General features: G+C 38.7%; 1 protein-coding gene across 5 annotated transcripts in view; it reads left to right on the top strand.

The window, feature by feature from the left end:
• The window catches only part of Cap-D2 (CAP-D2 condensin subunit), a 215665-nt gene that overhangs the window by 30062 nt on the left and 164541 nt on the right, over positions 1–21062 (top strand). Inside the window, exon 1 of one of the 5 annotated variants that reach the window (XM_089108484.1) lies at positions 17206–17277. The exons of 1 other annotated variant lie outside the window; for it this stretch is intronic. The gene's annotated coding sequence lies outside the window, so the exon portion shown is untranslated. Of the gene's footprint in view, positions 1–17205; positions 17282–17330; positions 17474–21062 lie in introns of those variants that run through there. 3 more of the 5 variants (XM_089108483.1, XM_089108486.1, XM_089108482.1) reach the window with 3 other exon arrangements.

Raw genomic sequence — 21062 nt, 5'->3', positions numbered from 1 at the left:
CTAAATTTCCAAAGGTCGATAGTGTGTCAACAACAACAACATCGACCTTGACATTCGCTGAGAGCGTGCACTTACAACAACAACAACATCGACCTTGGAACACCTGTGCTGTCGACCTCAATTCACCTATCGTGAATCAATAATTCCCCTTAGAAACAACAAATTAATTCCCCTTTCTTGACAGATCAATCAACCAATGACATCATCTGTCACACTTTAAAAATTTTCGCATAGAAACGATTCTCCAGGAATAGATCCAAGTCATTAATGTCATTGCCTTGGAAACAACTCTTTTGGTCGAACTCCAAAGGATATTAATAACCAAATGCCATGGAAACATTCTCCAAGAAACATCTTAGCGATGAATTGTTTTAGCGCGGGAATCAAGTTTCTTATTAATTTGAAATGCATTAGCGCAGAGATGCCAAAAACAAAAGGAACACGCTGAATTACGTTTAGGGATTATTTGGGCGAAACTGTTTTAGACAGGTTATGGAACTATTTCGGCGAAACAGTTAGAGACATTTTAAAAGATGATTTTTGAAGAGATTTTAGAAGAGAATTTAATGGTGAAACTCTGTGGTCGTTATAATACACAAGTTTCATTTGAACAGTGTTGTGAGGTCCTCTAACCCAACCCCAAAGGGTTCCAATCCTCCTACCCCAACCCCGAAGGGTTCCAATCCTCCTACCCCAACCCCAAAGGGTTCCAATCCTCCTACCCCAACCCCGAAGGAAGCCCCCGGTCCTCAAAGGTCCCCCAAGCTCCCAAAGGGCCACCGGCGCCCCCCAAAGGCCCAACCAGACCCTCAAAGGCCATCCCCGGGCCCCCAAAGGCCCATCGAGCTCCAAAAGGACCAACGGGGTCCCAAAGGCCCTCCACCGGTCCCCAAAGGCCCACCCAGACCCCCAAAGGCCATACCCGGGCCCCCAAAAGGCCCATCGAGCTCCCAAAAGACCAACGGGGTCTCAAAGGCCCTCCACCGGTCCCCAAATGTCCCCCAGGCCCCCAACTGCCCCCCGGACCCCCAAAGGCCCTCCCTGTGCCCCAAAGGCCCTCCCTGTACCCCAAAGGCCCTCCCCCGGCCCCCAAAGGTCCCCCGGACCAGAGAAGCGCCGCCGCGATGCGCCGTGGAACAGGAAAGCGCCGCAGGATGTGCCGCAGGGATGCGCCGCGGGTCAGGAAAGCGCCGCAGGGGATGCGCCACAGGTCAGGAAAGCGCCGCAGGGGATGCGCCGCAGGGAGGCACCGCAGGAAAGCACCGCAGGATGCGCCGCAGGGATGCGCCGCAAAAAAAAATAAACTAAAAAGTAAAAATTTCGAAATGTTATCCCCCAAACGCCCTCCTCAGACCCCCAAAGGCCCTCCCCTGGTCCTCAAAGGTCCCCCGGGCTCCCAAAGGGCCAACCGCCCCCCAAGGGTCCCCCGGGCCCCCAAAGGTCCTCCCCCGGTCCCCAAAGGTCCACTGGGCTCCCAAAGGCCCCCCCCCGGCCCCCAAAGGTCCCCCGGGCTCCCAAAAGACCACGCAATCCTCAAGGGCCCCCGGATCCCCAAACGCCCTCCCTGGGCCCCCAAGGTCCTCCCCCGGGCCCCAAACATGCACACAAAAACTTACACACACACAAAAACTTACACCAACACACAAAAACTTACACACACACGAAAACTTACACACACACACACGAAAACTTACACACACACGCCAAAACTAACACACACACACAAAAAAAAACTTACACACACACACTCACACAAAAACTAAAACATGCACACGAAAAAATACATGAATACAAAAACTTAAATTCACAAAAAAACTTAAACACAAACACACAAAACTTAAACACACACACACACGAAAACTCACACACACACGCCAAAACTTACACACACACAAAAAATTACACACACACACACACACAAACATACACAAGAACACAAAAAAAACTTACAAACACACACGCAAAAAAATAAAAAAACACACACACACAAAACAAAAACACACACACACCAAAACATAAACACACACGCCAAAACTTAAACACACAAAAACTTACACACACACACACACACACACACACACACTATACACACACACACAAAAAACTTACACACACAAAAACTTACACACACACACACACACACACACAAACTTACACACACACACAAAAACTAACATCCACACACAAAAGCTTAGACACACAAAAACTTACACACACACACACACACAAAAACTTAGACCACACACGCAAAAAATTACATGCACATAAAAACTTACATGCACACAAAAACTTACACACACACAAAAACTTACACACATGCACAAAAACTTACACACACACACACACAAAAACTAACACGCACACACACACATGAAAACTTACACACACACTCCAAAACTTACACACACACGCAACAACTTACACACACACACACAAAAAATTACACACACAAACAAACAAAAACTTAAAAATCCACACGGAAAATTACATGAACACAAAAACGTACATGCACACAAAAACTTACACACACACACACACACACAAACTTACACACACACACACACGATAACTCACACACACACGCCAAAACTAACACACACACAAAAACTTACACACACACACACACAAAAACTTACACATTAACACAAAAAAACTCACACACACACGCACAAAAACTTGCACACACACACACACACACAAAACTTACACACACACACACACGAAAACTTACACACACACGCCAAAACTTACACACACAAAAACTTACACACACACACACACACAAAAACTTACACATGCACACGAAAACTAACATGCACACAAAAACTTACATGCACACAAAAACTTACTCACACACACACACACAAAACTTAAACACACAAACACACGAAAACACACACACACACGCCAAAACTTACACACACACACAAAACTTACACACACACACACACACACACAAAAACAAACACATGAACACAAAAAAACACAAACACACACGCACAAAAACTTAAACACACACACACACACAAAACTTACACACACACACACGAAAACTTACACACACACGCCAAAACTTACACACACAAAAACTTACACATTCACACGAAAACTTACGCGCACACACACGAAAAATCACACACACACGCCAAAACTAACACACACACACACATAAACAAACATACACACACACACACACACAAACAAAAAATTAAACAATCAAACGAAAAATAAAAATCACAAAAAAAATAAAAATCACACAAAAACTTACACACACACACACACACAAAAATTACACACACACACTAAAACTCACACACACACACGCCAAAACTTACACACACACAAAAACTTACACACACACACACACACATACACAAAAAATAACACATGAACACAAAAAAAACTAACACATACACGCAAAAAAACTTACACACACACACACACACACACACAAAACAAAAAAAAAAAAAAACTACAAATAAAAAACAAACGCAACAAAATAAAAACACAAAAACAAACACACAAACACACACACACACACACATACACACACACACTAACACACACAAACTAACAAACACACACAAAAACTTAAACCCACACGCAAAAACTTACATGCACACAAAAAATTACATTCACACAAAAACTTACAAACACAAAAAAACTTACACACACGCACAAAAACTTACACACACACACACAAACTTACACACACACACACGAAAACTTACACACACACGCCAAAACTTACACACACACACAAAAACTGACACACACACACACACAAAATAACTTACACACACACACACACACACACACGAAAACTTACACACAGACACGTCAAAACTTACACACACAAAAGCTTAGACACACAAAAACTTACACACACACACACACACACACATACTTACACCCACACGCAAAAACTTACATGCACACAAAAACTTACATGCACACCAAAACTTACACACACACTAAAACTTACACACACACACAAAAACTTACACACACACAAAAACTTACACACACACACGAAAACTTACAAACACACACAAACACACATAAACACACACACACAAACACACACGCACACACAAAACTCACACACACACACACACGAAAAAATACACACACACGCAAAAAAATACAAACACCCAAACAAATACACACACACACACACACACAAAAACTAACACATGCACACTAAAACTAACATGCACAAAAAAACTTACATGCAAACAAAAACATACACACAAACAAAACTCACACACACACACACAGGAAAACTTACACACACACACGCCAAAACTTACACACACACAAAAACTTACACACACATACACACACACACACACACACACAAAAACTTACACATGAACACAACAAAAACTCACACACACACGCACACAAACTTCCAAACACACACACAAAAAAAACAAACACACACACAACCGAAAAATCACACACACACGCCACAAAATAAACAAACAAAAACTTACACACACACACACACACACACACACACAAACTTACAAACACACACAAAAAACTTACACACACACACATACACAAAAAAACTGACAAACACACACAAAAACTAACACCCACACATAAAATATTAGAAACACAAAAAATTACACACACACTCACACAAAAACTAAAACCCAGACGTAAAAACAAACAATAACACAAAAACAAAAAAACACACAAAAACAGACACACACACACACGAAAACTTACGCACACGCAAGTAAAATTACACACACACACAAAAACTAAAACACACAAAAATACTAACACACACACACACACACACACCCACAAAAACTAACACATGCACAAGAAAACTTACATTCACACAAAAACTTACACACACACACACACACATGAAAACTTACACACACACACGTCAAAACTTACACACGCAAAAACTTAGACACACAAAAACTTACACACACACACAAACAAAAAATTACACCAAAATGCAAAAACTGACTCACACACGCCTACACTGATAATCACACGATAACTTACATTTGCACAAAAACATACACACACACACTAAAACGTACACAAACACACAAAAGAACTTACAAAAACAAACACAAAAATACAAAAACACACGAAAAAAAATGCAAACACACACAAAAAAACAAACATACACAAAACATACACAAGAACACAAAAACTAAAAAGCACATAAAAACTTAAATGAACACAAAAACTTACACACACGCACAAAATCTTACACGCACACACAAAAAACTTACACAACACACACGAAAACTTACACACACACACGAAAACTTACACACACACACACACACACACAACTTACACACACACACAAAAACTTACACACACACACACACACACAAAAACTTACACACACACACTAAAACTTACATGCACACAAAAACTTACATGCACACACACACACACACACACACACACACACACACAAAACTCACACACACACACACACACACACACGAAAACACACACACACGCCACATACACACACACACACAAAAGCTTACACACACACACACACACACAAAAACTTACACATGCACACGAAAACTTACACACACACACAAAAGCTTAGACACACACAAAACTTACACACACACACACAAAAACTTACACCCACATGCAAAAACTTACATGCACACAAAAACTTACATGCACAACAAAAACTTACACACACACAAAAAATTACACACACACACAAACACTCACACACACACACAAACACTAAAACAAAAAAAAAAACTTACAAACACACACACACACACAAAATTACACATTCACACGAAAACTTACATTCACACAAAAACTTAAACACACACACACACACGAAAACTGAAACAAACACACGAAAAAACTTACACACACAAAATCTTAGACACACAAAAACTTACACACACATACACAAAAACTTACACCCACACGCAAAAACTTACATGCACACAAGAACTTACATGCACACAAAAACTTACTCGCACAAAAACTAAGACACACGCACAAAAACTTACACACACACACACACACAAACTTACACACAAACACACCAACAATGACTCACACACACTAAAACTTACACACACACACGCCAAAACTTACACACACACAAAAACTTACACACTTACCATATCACAGTTACATTGTCTTAATTTTTCAAATTTCATTTTGGATTTCTGTCGTGAAATGCAAGAGTTGGAATATTTCAGTAGTGACTTGTTGTGCTTTACCTTCTCACAGTTACATTCTCTTGATTTTTCGAAGTTCATTTTGAATTTCTGACATGAACTGCAAGAGTAGGAAGACTGGGGTCTTAGTCCACAAGCCCGACTGGTGGAAATCCATTAGCTCGGTATTGGAGTCCAACTCCACCCGAGTGAATGGCGTACATTCACTCTCCCGGACTTAGGGTCTCAGCCTACCAGTTTGAATAGTAAAAATCCACTCGCTCAAATGTGGAGTCTCAGTCCACCAGTCTGAATGATGGAAATTCACGGTTTCAGTTAGGTTAGGTTATATTATCATGAGCGCTCATGATAAGTTAACCTAACCTTTTCCGGCGAGTATGGTTAGGTTAGTTTAGATTAAGTTAGGTTAGTTTAAGTTAGGTTAGGTTAGCCCATGTACGCTTCACTTAGGTTAGCTTAGGTTAGGTGAGAGACAGGCAAAAAGTTAGGTGTATGATTAGGTTAGGTTAGGTTAGATTAAGTTAGGTTAGGTTAAGTTAGGTTAGGCTAGGTTAGCCTACGTACGCGCGCGTGTTTGCGTTTTTGTGTGTGTTTGTGTAAGTTTTTGTGTGTGTGTGTAAGTTTTCGTGTGTGTGTGTAAGTTTTTGTGTGTGCGTGTAAGATTTTGTGCGTGTGTGTAAGTTTTTGTGTGCATGTAAGTTTTTATGTGCATTTAAGTTTTCGTGTTCTTTTTTTATTTTTTTGTTTGTTTGTGTATGTGTGTGGGTTTGTGTGCGTAAGTTTTCGTGTATGTGTGTAAGTTTTTGTGTGTGTGTCTGTAAGTTTTTGTGCGTGTGTGTAAGTTTTAGTGTGTGTGTAAGTTTTTGTGTAGATGTAAGTTTTTGTGTGCATGTAAGTTTGTGCGTGTGGGTGTAAGTTTTTGCGTGCTTGTGTTAGTTTGTGTGTGTGTATGTGGGTGTAAGTTTGTCTGTGTGTACGCTTTTGTGTGTGTAATTTTTGACGTTTGTGTATGTAAGATTTAGTGTGTGTGTGTGTGTGTAAGTTTTTATTTGCTTTTTTTCTTTCATATTCTTAAGTATTTGTGTGTTTTTTCGTGTGTGTGTGTAAGTTTTTGTGTGTGTGTAAGTTTTTGTGTGTGTGTGTATTCTTGGTTACAGTGTTGTATTTTTTTTTTGTGGGGGTTTATGGTTGTTTTGTGTTTTAAGTTTGTGTGTGCATTTTAGTTTTTGGGTGTGTGTGTAAGTTTTTGTGTGTGTGTGTAAGTTTTTGTGTGTATAAGATTTTGTGTTTTGGTTTAAGTTTTTGTGTGTGTGTTTTTTAGTTTTTGTTTGTTTGTGTTTGTGTGTAAGTTTTTTGTGTGTGTGTGTTTTATTTTTTTTGTGTGTGTGTGTGTTTGTTTGTGTTTTTTTATTTTTTTGCGTGTGTGTGTGATTTTTCTTGTGTGTGTGTGTGTAAGTTTTGGTTGTGTGTGTGTGTGTGTTAGTTTTTTGGCGTGTGTGCGTGAGTTTTTTTTTTGTTCATGTGTAAGTTTGTTTTTGTTTGTGTGTTTGTGTGTGTGTGTAAGTTTTTGTGTGTGTGTATGTTTTGGCGTGTGTGTGTGTAAGTTTTCGTGTGTGTGTGTGTGTGAGTTTTTTGTGTGTGTGTGTGTGTGTAAGTTTTTTTGTGGTTTTTTGTTTTTGTGTTCTTGTTATTTTTCGTTTTCTTTTGTAAGTTTTTGTGTGTGTGTGTGTGTGTGTGTATGTTTTTGTGTGTGTGTGAGTTTTTGCGTGTGTGTGTAAGTTTTCGTGTGTGTGTGTGTGTGAGTTTTGTGTGTGTGTGTGTGTGTGTGCGTAAGTTTTGGTGTGTTTGTGTGTAAGTTTTTGTGTGTGTGTAAGTTTTTGTGAGTGTGTTTTAGTTTGAGTGCGTGTGTGTAAGTTTGTGTGTTGTTGTTTTATTGTGTTTTCTTTTAAGTTTGGGTGTTTATGTGTTAGTTTTTGTGTGTGTGTGTGTGTGTGTAAGTTTTTATGTGTCTAATATTTTGTGTATGTAAGTTTTTACTTGTCTGTGTGTGTAAGTTTTCATGTGTTTTTGTGTGTGTGTGTGTGTGTGTGTGTGTGTGTGTGTGTGTTTGTTTTTGTGTGTGTGTGTAAGTTTTGGCGTGTGTGTGTAAGTTTTCGTGTGTGTGTGTGTAAGTTTTTGTGTGTGTGTGTAATTTTTTGTGCGTGTGTGTTAGTTTTTGTGTGTGTGTAAGTTTTTGTGTGAATGTATGTTTTTGTGTGAATGTTATTTTTTGCGGGTGTGTGTAAGATTTTGTGTGTGTGTGTAAGTTTTTGTGTGTCTAAGCTATTGTGTGTGTGTGTGTGTAAGTTTGTGTCTGTGTGTGTGTGAGTGTGTAAGTTTTTGTGTGTGAAAGTTTTTGCGTGTTTGTGTAAGTTTTAGAGTGTGTGTGTGTTAGTTTTTTGTGTGTGTGTGTGTGTGTAAGTTTTTGTGCGTGTGTGTGTGAGTTTTTTGTGTTCATGTGTAAGTTTTTGTGTATGTGTGTGTGTGTGTGTGTGTTTTGTGTGTGTGTAAGTTTTGGCGTGTGTGTGTAAGTTTTCGTGTGTGTGTGTGTGTGTGTGTTAGTTTTGTGTGTTTGTGTGTGTGTGTAATTTTTTGTGTGCATGTAATTTTTTGTGTGAATGTAAGTTTTAGTGTGAATGTGTTAGTTTTTGTGTGTGTGTGTGTGTGTAAGTTTGTGTGTTTTTGTGTGTGTGTAAGTTTTGGAGTGTGTGTGTGAGTTTTAGTGTGTGTGTGTGTAAGTTTTCGTGTGCATGTGTAAGTTTTTGTGTGTGTAAGTTTTGGCGTGTGTGTGTAAGTTTTTGTGTGTGTATGTGTAAGTTTTGTGAGTGTGTGTGTGTGTCAGTTTTTTTGCGTGTGTGTGAGAGTTTTTTGTGTTCATGTGTAAGTTTTTGTGTGTGTGTGTGTGTCATTTTTTGTTTGTGTGTAAGTTTTTGGGTGTGTGTTTGAGTTTTCTTGTGTTTGTGTGTGTAAGTTTTTTTTGTGTTTGTGTGTGTAATTTTTTTTGTGCGTGTAAGTTTTTGTGTGGATGTAAGTTTCGTGTGCATGTGTAAGTTTTTGTTTGTGTGTGTGTAAGTTTTTGTGTGTGTGTTTGTGTAAGTTTTGGCGTGTGGGTGTAAGTTTTGGAGTGTGTGTGTAATTGTTCATGTGTGTGTGTGTGTAAGTTTTTGTGTGTGTGTGTGTCTGTTTTTGTGAATGTGTGTAAGTTTGTGTGTGTGTGTAAGTTTTTGTGTACATGTAAGTTTTTGTGTTCATGTAAGTTTTTGAGTGTGGGTCTAAGTTTTTGTGTGTGTGTGTGTAAGTTTTTGTGTGTCTAAGCTTTTGTGTGTGGATGTAAGTTTTTGTGTGTGTGTGTAAGTTTTGTGTTTTTGTGTGTGTGTTTGTAAGTTTTTGTGTGTGTAAGTTTTTTGTGTGTGTGTGTATAAGTTTGTGTGTGTGTGTGTGTATAATTTTTTGTGTGTGTAAGTTTTGGTGTGTGTGTGTAAGTTTTAGTGTGTGTGTGTGTAAGTTTTGTGTGTGTGTGTGTGTAAGTTTTTGTGTGTGTGTGTGTGAGTTTTTTTGTGTTCATGTCTAAGTTTTTGTGTGTGTGTGTGTGTGTTATTTAGTTGTGGTATTTAATTTTTTGCGTGTGTGTGTTTGTTTTCGTGTGTGTGTGTGTGTGTAAGTTTTGTGTGTGTGTGTAAGTTTTTGTGTGCATGTAAGTTTTTATGTGCATGTAAGTTTTCGTGTGCATGTGTAAGTTTGTTTGTGTGTGTTTGTGTGTAAGTGTTTTTGTTTTTGTGTGTGTTAGTGTTTGCGTGTTTGTGTATGTGTTCGTGTGTGTGTGTGTACGTTTTCGTGTGTGTGTGTGTAAGTTTTTGTGTGTTTTTGTAAGTTTTTGTGTGTGTGTGTAAGTTTTTTTGTGCATGTATGGGGACCGGGGGAGGACCTTTGGGGCCTAGGGGGGGCGTTTGGGGATCCGGGGGCTCTTGAGGATTGAGTGGTCTTTTGGGAGCCCGGGGGACCTTTGGGGACCGGGGGAGGGCCTTTGGGAACCCAGTGGACCTTTGGGGACCGGAGGAGGACCTTTGGGGGCCCGGGGGGCCCTGGGGGGCCGGGGGGCCCTTGGGGAGCCCGGGGGACCTTTGAGGACCTGGGGAGGGCCTGTGGGGGCCTGCGGCGGCAGTTGGGGGGATAACCTTTCGAAGGTTTTACTTTTGAGTTTACTTTTTTTGGCGGCGCATCCCTGCGGCGCATCCTGCGGTGCTTTCCTGCGGTGCCTCCCTGCGGCGCATCCCCTGTGGCGCTTTCCTGACCTGTGGCGCATCCCCTGCGGCGCTTTCCTGACCCGCGGCGCATCCCTGCGGCACATCCTGCGGCGCTTTTCTGGCCCACGGTGCATCCCAGCGGCGCTTCTCTGGTCCGGGGGACCTTTGGGGGCCGGGGGAGGGCCTTTGGGGCACAGGGAGGGCCTTTGGGGCACAGGGAGGGCCTTTGGGGGTCCGGGGGGCAGTTGGGGGCCTGGGGGACATTTGGGGACCGGTGGAGGGCCTTTGAGACCCCGTTGGTCCTTTGGGAGCTCGATGGGCCTTTGGGGGGCCCGGGTATGGCCTTTGGGGGTCTGGGTGGGCCTTTGGGGACCGGTGGAGGGCCTTTGGGACCCCGTTGGTCCTTTGGGAGCTCGATGGGCCTTTGGGGGCCCGGGGCTGGCCGTTGAGGGTCTGGGTGGGCCTTTGGGGGCGCCGGTGGCCCTTTGGGAGCTTGTGGGACCTTTGAGGACCGGGGGCTTCCTTCGGGGTTGGGGTAGGAGGATTGGAACCCTTTGGGGTTGGGGTAGGAGGATTGGAACCCTTCGGGGTTGGGGTAGGAGGATTGGAACCCTTTGGGGTTGGGTTAGAGGACCTCACAACACTGTTCAAATGAAACTTGTGTATTATAACGACCACAGAGTTTCACCATTAAATTCTCTTCTAAAATCTCTTCAAAAATCATCTTTTAAAATGTCTCTAACTGTTTCGCCGAAATAGTTCCATAACCTGTCTAAAACAGTTTCGCCCAAATAATCCCTAAACGTAATTCAGCGTGTTCCTTTTGTTTTTGGCATCTCTGCGCTAATGCATTTCAAATTAATAAGAAACTTGATTCCCGCGCTAAAACAATTCATCGCTAAGATGTTTCTTGGAGAATGTTTCCATGGCATTTGGTTATTAATATCCTTTGGAGTTCGACCAAAAGAGTTGTTTCCGTGGCAATGACAATAATGACTTGGATATATTCCTGGAGAATCGTTTCTAGGCGAAAATTTTTAAAGTCTGACAGATGATGTCATTGGTTGATTGATCTGTCAAGAAAGGGGAATTAATTTGTTGTTTCTAAGGGGAATTATTGATTCACGATAGGTGAATTGAGGTCGACAGCACAGGTGTTCCAAGGTCGATGTTGTTGTTGTTGTAAGTGCACGCTCTCAGCGAATGTCAAGGTCGATGTTGTTGTTGTTGACACACTATCGACCTTTGGAAATTTAGGTCATTGACCCCATTAACCAATTGTTTCCGTTAGAATTCAATGCGCATGTGCAACCTTCGTTCCGGAGTTATTACACATAGAAACATCAAATAAATCGACCTTGGAAAAAGAGGTCATTGACCCCATTAACCACGTGTTCTCCCTAATGACTCTATGCCCATATATGGAGTCCCGTCAGTATTCTATGCCCATATAAGAAGTCCCGTCTGCGCTGGTACCCCCCATTCTACATAAATGAAATCCAAAACGAACAGAAATTAATTAAACAATCGTAGAAAAAAACATACAACAAATACTAATATAAATGAATAAATAAATATTAAAGCGAGTAATAATTATATTGAACATAAAAATCAAGCTTAAAACGAAAGAAAATATTTTGCTATTAAATTATAAATGAAACTTAACACGAACAAAAATTAAAAGAAAAATCGATGCAAACAAAACATACAATATATAATAATGTAAATGAATAAATAATTCATAGCGAAAAACATACAACAAGTAATAATATAAATGAATAATAATATAAATGAATAACTTAAATATTCAATTTAAGTTTCACTTGTTTTAAGATTTATTTATTCATTTACATTAATATATATTGTATGTTTTGTTTGCATTGATTGTTTATTTAATTTCTGTTCGTTTTAAGCTTCGTTTATACTTTAATAGCAAAATATTTGTTTTTGTTTTAAGATAGATTTTCATATTCAATCGAAGCATTACAAGCATAAAAAATCTAAGCATAAGGCTCATTCGATTAGAAATTCAAAAGACTAGTGTTCTTTTTAATAGTCAAAAGTGATTGAAGGGCAATTACCCCCCCCCCCACGCCCATCATTCCCCCAAACACATCCAATCAAAATTTTGAGATAGCCATTTTGTTCCGCGTAGTTGATTTCCAGATAGAAAATATATTTTTGAAGAGGACAGTCCACCACAACCATAAGGGCAAGGGTTATAAGTGTTGCCCTGGGGGTATATAAGGTTTTTATTGAAATCCTTCTCGTAGAAACTTGAAAAAGGGCTCATTCGATTCGAAATTCAAAGGGCTAGTACCATTTTTAATAGTTGAAAGTGTTTAGTGATATTTTTTGTTGTTGTTGTTGTTTAGACAAGGGCACTTCGTATCGAAGGAGTTGTCGTGGGAACTTCAAAAGGGGCTCATTCGATTGAAATAGAAAGGACTGATGCCCTTTTTAATAGTTGAAAGTGATTGGAGGGTGACAAGCCCCCCCCTCACCTATTATTCTCCCAAATACATCCAATCAAAATTTTGAGATAGCCATTTTGTTCAACGCAGTTGATTTTCTGATAGAACATATGTTTTTGAGGAGGACACTCCGCCACAACCCTCAGGGCAAGGGTTTTAAGTTATGCCCGGAGGGCATATAAGGTTTTTATAGAAGGCGTTGTCTTAGAAACTTCAAAAAAGGCTCATTCGATTGGAAATTCAAAAGACTAGTGTTCTTTTTAATAGTCAAAAGTGATTGAATGGCAACTAGCACCCCCCCCCCACGCCCATCATTCCCCAAAACACATCCAATCAAAATTTTGAGATAGCTATTTTGTTCAGCGTAGTTAATTTCCAGATAGAAAATATATTTTTATGGAGGATACTTCCCCACAGCCGTCAGGGAAAGGGTTTTAAGTTATGCCCTGGGGGCATATAAGGTTTTTATAGAAGGCATTGTCGTAGAAACTTCAAAAAAAGCTCATTCGATTGGAGATTCAAGGGGCTAGTGCCCTTTTAATAGTCGAAAGTGTTTGGAGGGCAACTAGGCCCCTCCCCCCACGCCCATCATTCCCCCAAACACATCCAATCAAAATTTTGAGATAGCCATTTCGTTAAGCCTAGTTGATTTCCAGATTGAAAATATGTTTTTGCGGAGGACACTCCCCCAAAACCCTTAGGGCAAGGGTTTTAAGCTATGCCCTGGGGGTATATAAGGTTTTTATAGAAGGCGTTGTCGTAAAAACTTCAAAGGGGGCTCATTTGATTGGAAATTCAAAGAGCTAGTGCCCTTTTTAATAGTCGAAAGTGAGTGGAGGACAACTAGCCCCCCCCCCGCCCATTATTCTCCCAATCATATCCAATCAAAATTTTGAGATAGCCATTTTGTTAACATAAGTTGGGCTCAAACCCCTTATGCATTCCCAGGGCCAGAACATAAATTTCCAGATATAAAATATGTTTTTGAGGAGGACACTCCCCCACAACCCTTAGGGCAAGGGTTTTCAGTTATGCCCAGGGGGCATATTTGGTTTTTTATAGAAGGCGTTGTCGTAGTAACTTCAAAATAGGCTCATTGGATTGGAAATTCAAAGGGCTAGTGCCCTTTTTAACAGTCGAAAGTGATTGGAGGGCAACTAGCCCCACCCCACGCCCATTATTCCCCCAAACACATCCAATCAAAATTTTTAGATAGCCATTTTGTTAAGCCTAGTTGATTTCCAGATAGAAAATATGTTTTGAGGATGACAAACCCCCAAAACCCTTAGGGCAAGGGTTTTAAGTTATGCGCTAGGGATATATAAGGTTTTTATAGAACGCGGTGTCGTAGAAACTTCAAAGAGGGCTCATTTGATTGGAAATTCAAAGAGCTAGTGCCCTTTTTAATAGTCAAAAGTAATTGGAGGGCAATTAGCCCCCCCGCGCCCATTATTCTCCCAAACACATCCAATCAAAATTTTGAGATAGCTATTTTGTTCAACGTAGTTGATTTGCAGGTAGAACATATATTTTTGAGGAGGACACTCCCCCACAACACTCAGGGCAAGGGTTTTAAGTTATGCCCTGGGGGCATATAAGGTTTTTATAGAAGGTGTTGTCTTAGAAACTACAAAAAAGGCCCATTATATTGGAAATTCAAAAGACTAGTGTTCTTTTTAATAGTTGAAAGTCATTGAAGGCCAACTAGCCCCCCCCACGTCCATCATTCCCCCAAACATATCCAATCAAAATTTTGAGATAGCCATTTTGTTCAGCGTTGTTAATTTCCAAATAGAAAATATATTTTTGAAGAGGACAGTCCCCCACAACCATTTTAAGCCCCCCCCCCGCCCATTATTCTCCCAATCATATCCAATCAAAATTTTTAGATAGCCATTTTGTTAACATAAGTTGGGCGCAAACCCCCTTTGCATTCCCAGGGCCAGAACATCAATTTCCAGATAGAAAACATATTTTTGAGGAGGATACTCCCCCACAGCCCTCAGCGCAAGGGTTTTAAGTTATGCCCTGGGGGTATATACGGTTTTTATAGAAGGCACTTTCTTAGAAACCTCAAAAAAGGCTCATTCGATTAGAAATTCAAAAGACTAGTGTTCTTTTTAATAGTCGAAAGTGATTGAAGGGTAACTACCCCCCCCCACGCCCATCATTCCCCCAAACACATCCAATCAAATTTTTAGATAGGCATTTTGTTCAGCGTAGTTGATTTCCAGATAGAAAATATATTTTTGAAGAGGACAGTCCCCCACAACCATAAGGGCAAGGGTTATAAGTGTTGCCATGGGGGCATATAAGGTTTTTATTGAAATCTTTCTCGTAGAAACTTGAAAAAGGGCTCATTCGATTCAAAATTCAAAGGGCTAGTACCATTTCAATACTCGAAAGTGATTAGTGATATTTTTTGTTGTTGTTGTTGTTTGGACAAGGGCACTTCGTATCGAAGGAGTTGTCGTGGGAACTTCGAAAGGGGCTCATTCGATTGAACATAGAAAGGGCTGAGGCCCTTTTTAATAGTTGAAAGTGATTGGAGGGGAACTAATCCCCCTTCCACTCCCACCCTCCTATTTGCCCATTATGTTTAAAAACTAAATGTTGCGTTAAGATGAAATCAAAATGCACTGTGATATTGCTAATTCAAAATAAGCCATATCAGCAGTATCCTAAGAAGGATTGAGAGTATTATGTTCAAACTTTTGGGGCTACTTCTGCTCTTAAAATTTAACCAAATCAAAACAGCGTAAGTGTATCCATGCTATTAAAGAAAATAAACAGATTTTTTGTGTGGATGGTATCAATTTTTCCATTTCAGGTCAACTAGAGGAGGTATGACACTAAATTAAACAGTTCTATTTGCGTTTAGATTTTTAAAAGGGTGTATGTTGTTAAAAATTGCTGAAAATTTTTCTCCAGCATACAAATAGAAGGCCAAACTGTAAAGTCTTAAAAAACGAAATGATTTAAAGTGTTATTATCTTTTTCCCTGATAAAACTATGTCAATATAAAACGAACAGAGATTAATTTAAAAAAAATTTTTCCACAAAATGAGTTTTTCAAAGAAAAGTAAATAACTCCATTAAACAAAAAATGAGCAAAAATAGAATCAAATAATCTACCAATGGTGAAACTACCACAAATCAGCATCGATAAATAAATGAAACCCAAAAAGAACAGAAATTACAATAAATAACCGAGTCAAACTCAATACAAGCAGAAATTAACATGAGTTAGGCGCAAAACCCCTATGCCTTCCCAAGGTCAGAACAAAATTTGCACTTTACTAAAAAAATACAAATGAATGGGCATTGTCAGTTTAATATACATATACTGATATTTAGTAATCAAAATGTTAATATTATTTGATTTATTAAATTTATAAAAGAAAAAACATGTATATTTTTTTCAGTAAAGTGCAAATTTTGTTCTGGCCTCGGGAAGGCATTGGAGTTTTGCGCCTAACTTATGTTAATTTCTGCTCGTTTTGAGTTTGACTCGGTTATTTATTGTAATTTTTGTTCGTTTTGGGTTTCATTTATTTATCGATGCTGATTTGTGGTAGTTTCACGCTTGGTAGATTATTTGATTCTATTTTTGCTCATTTTTTGTTTAATGGAGTCTTTTACTTATCTTTGAAAAACTTATTTTGTGTAAAAAGTTTTTTTTAATTAATCTCTCAAAAAAGTCTGTAGACTGGCGAACCCTGGCTGTATCTTCAAACCGAGATCTTTTACACTGAGAAATCGAATTCTAAAATCTGGATTTTGAATTTGCTGTTCAGTTGATAATCTAGGTTATGAAAATTCTGTTTCACTAACAATTGGGATTGTGACCTCTAAATCTAGTTGTAAATTCAACAGCTATGCTCGAAAACAAGATTATGGATTTTGAATGGTTGATTTTGGCCAGTCACGAGTCGAGTTTATGAATATGGTTGTTCCAAAGTTTACAATTTAGCAATCAATTTTAATAAACTGGTCTTAAAAATGTCCATGGTCGAATAATAGTTCTAAGTCATGTTTTAAGAACTTGGTTTGTCATTGGAAAATGCCTCAAGTGATTCAACACGGTAAGGTCAGAAATTACTTTTCGGAACACATTGGAAAAGGCTACTAGTAAGAATGTTTTTTGGATTTTTGATCAGCCCTACATTGTTCCATTACCATTTTCGAATGGCAGCACTGTCAAAATTTTTATTTACGTATATACCCCTTATTAATACTTGATCTAGCCTATGTTCTAAAATTTTTTAATTTTTTATTGACCTTTTTCCAAAAATCAAAATTAAATTCGTAAGTATGTTAAATCGTTCTATTAAGCTCAATTCAATGAACCATAATAATGTTTTGTACTAGGCCTAGCCTGAAATTTGAATTTAAAAAAGTAAACTGTGATTTAGTTTCAAATTTCTTCTTTCCAGAACCAGAATAAAACTAGAGATAGAATAAAATTCTTTGAAAACGTCATTTCTTTGGATTTCCATAGCCAGTAAGCATTACTAGGCTACTGTAAATTTGATTTTAGCCTATCCTAGGAATAGTCTACATGTAATTTCTACTCCTTCTCTTGAAGCCTAGGCCTAATAAGGCCCATGTTAAAACAGCCTAGGTTATGTTGAAACATACCTAAAATTCTACCCAAATAACAGGAATTGCATTTTCACTTTAGCCTGTAGACCCATCCCTGAAAGTTTCATTTTCCTAACCTAACCCCTTTCCAAGATGGCCAATAGTAGCTTAAGTAGAATTTTACCTAAAATTCATTTGCAGCAAAAATGATTACTAGGCCTATATTTAGAAAGAGCATAAAAAAGACATTGAGTGGTATGTTTACTTTATTTGTAAGTCAATAATATGAACTGTGAAAAATTTACTGATAGAGAATATTTATTGTGGGCTGCTTGTTTCTACATTAGGGAAGATGAGACAGGGGTAAAGTGAAGCAAAATGATCTTAGGAATAATAGAAGTAGTAGGGCTTGCCCTAGATTATTTTAGAATTTTTCAAGTTGTTTTTGGAATTTATAGCATTTTCTTCTTAGGTGGGAAGTAATGCACTAGCCTAGTACTGCCAAAAAGTTTGTTCTATTAGAACTAGGATATGCTAATAAACTGGCAAGAAATCCTAAATTCGTGCTACAGGCCTTCTAAAACTGCCAAAGGCTATCTGTATCTTATTTTTTTTACTATCTTAATTTGTACTTCAGAGCAAATTAAGATCCATTTATCTTGGTGAATATCAGACTGCTCTCACATTATATACTTAAAGAGCCCAAATAAAATAGATAAACTAAATGTTAAATTTTAGCACCAATATCAGATAGGCTAGGAATAAAAATGTAAGCTAGGACCATTAGATTGTCTATTTAGGGCTCTTGTCAAATATGATAGAATAGAATTTATTGACACAAAAGCCCAAATGGCTGTGGTCATAGAAACAAAGACACTTTCATACAAACTTAAATTGGCACAAAAGTACAATGTAGGCTAGTGAACTATCACCCTCATCCCTAAACTTCAAAAACCTTTCTCTATGTTCTATGCCCATTGTCAGGAACCTTCCACGTCACTTTATACCTCCCATATCTTTCCTTGCTAATAAATTTATTATCTTATCTCTCTCCCAAACCTCAACCCCAAACAATCCTTTTCTTAAATCTATTAATGCACAACACTTCCCCACAAAATGAACCAAATCTTCCTCTTTCCCGCACATGGGACAGAAGTAAGGACCATAAACTTGCCTAACCTCTACCTGATAGTTCCTTCTCTCACCTACTTGCAACCCATCTGACCTAACACAAATAATACACTTCAGCTGCCTCTTTTGAAGCCCCGCCTTAAAATACAATTCTTCTCCCCACTGCTCCTTAGCCTTTGCATGTAACTCCAGTGATTGGGTCTCATTCAGTTGCACTTGCCACACCTGGATCTCATTGTCCCTTAACCTCTCCCTAACCCTACTTGCAACTTTTCCTTTCTTTAATCCAATCCCTAGCCCACCATTCCATAGCTCTTAAAATTCACAATCATCCAATATCTTCTTTATTTGAGATGGCCACGTATCACACTTTGGGATCCTCAGAGCTTCTAAATATGCTGCTTTTGTTATCCTTACTGAGCATACTCAGGATTTTCTCCCATAGTCTTATCATCCCTACTAGTCCAGCACTTAGCACTTATAAACCTAGCACTTATAGCACTTAGCACTTATAAACCTAGATCTCCTCTCAATACTAAACTATTTGTTGAAAAATGTAGACCTGTCAAGTCTTCAGTACATATATTAGTCTTCTATACAAAGGACTAGTTTGACCCAAGCTTGAAGTTGGAATCCTCTAGCCTCCCTGTATTTTAAAGAAAACATAAAACTTTTGTAGAATGTGCAGGGACATGCCACCAAAATTATATCCAGCATGTGGGAACTTTCTTACCCTGCAAGACTAGCTAAACTGAAACTCTCAATACTTGTATACAGGGAGAAATAGAGATGATACCATTCTAATCTACAAGCTAATGAAGGCCAACATGCTCAAGGTGTTTTTCCTATTGTTGGTCCTAATTCAAGAACAGACATGCCAGCTGAAGTTTGTTAAGCAGTCTACTCTAACCAGAGTCAGAGCTGTTCCCAGGGGGGACAGCAAGAGCAGTGGCCCTAGGTGATGTTGCTTTGGGGGAGTGGGGGCACTGTGGCTAGGGAATTGCCCACTTTGGTCCAGTATCTCACTTTGATCTGGCTTTTTATGCTTGTATTTGAGTTGGACTGTAATTAATTTTTTCCAAGGACTCTGACCAGAGTCCACACTTAATTCTTTTACTCAAGAATTGCCAACAATTAAAACAAACTCTCTGAAGGCACAGTTAATATTTGAATGTTAGTATTGAAATATTAACTATCTATATATCAGTTAATATTTTCAAACAAAGACTGAATGCTGAGTAGTCCTCCAAGAAGTTACTGACTGGAACTAGAACTGACTAGGTACTGATTATTCAACTACACCTGGTCACTTAACAACTTAATTTTTTTATTTATTTTAAACAAAAATGGAGTAAGCCAAAGGTTTGTCTTGTTACAAATTAACAGTAAACAAAACAATAAGCAACAATACACAAAAGACAATATACAAGAACTGAACCTCTGGGTATTGATTGGTACCACTATTAACTAAAAAGCTCCTTAGGCTGAACACATTACAAAAAAAGCGAATACACCAGAATGAACAAAGAGACAAATTCATTAAACTCTTTTTAGGAGCACTTAGTAAAACAAGTCATACAAAGGCCATAAATATTATGGTTCTATATACTGCCCTTCATAAAAAGAGGTTCCAACCAAAGTGGTTTTAAAAGCTGTAACATTATTTCTTGAAACAACATGATCAGGTAACATGTTCCATGATCTAATGGACCAATTAACAAAAGAACCCTGTCTGACCTTTCTTAAAACCCTTTTCTCATACAATTTTAATGAATTTTGCTGTGTGGGTGAATAATGGATAAACTGATAGAAATCACTAAAGGACAAATTATCAATATCTTTAATAATTCAAAATACATTAACTAAGCCCATTCTATACCTCATGAATTGCAAAGATGGTAGGCTCAAACATTTAGTCTATGCTCATAAGGAAAGCACTTCAAATAAGCAACAAATTTTATGCCCATTTTTGTACTTCTTCAATAAGCTGTGAATCAGATTTTTTGTTGGATACCAATCAGATGTGCAGTATTCAACTATTGGCTGTGTTATTGTCTTATACAGCTTAGTAAACATTTGCAGTTTAAACCTTCTAAATCTTCTTTTGATACAAAGCAAACTGTAATTGGCTTTATTTGATACAGCTAATACTTGTTTATCAAACCTCAACCAATTATCAAAAACAATACTAAGGTCCCTAATAGAATCAACAGAACATATTAAAACTTCACCAATAGAATACTGGTATGCTACAGCATTCACTAGATAATTCACTACATGACATTTTCCCTGATTAATAGTCATTGGATTTAAACTACACCAATGCACCAATACCAATGCATTTAAATCATCCTGTAGAAGAGCAACATCATCTGGGG

The sequence above is a fragment of the Artemia sp. Qi Xiang Cuo genome, chromosome 3 (assembly GCF_049724085.1).
Source record: "Artemia sp. Qi Xiang Cuo chromosome 3, ASM4972408v1, whole genome shotgun sequence".
Lineage (NCBI taxonomy): Eukaryota > Metazoa > Arthropoda > Branchiopoda > Anostraca > Artemiidae > Artemia > Artemia sp. Qi Xiang Cuo.
This window is presented reverse-complemented; position numbering and strand designations above follow the sequence as displayed.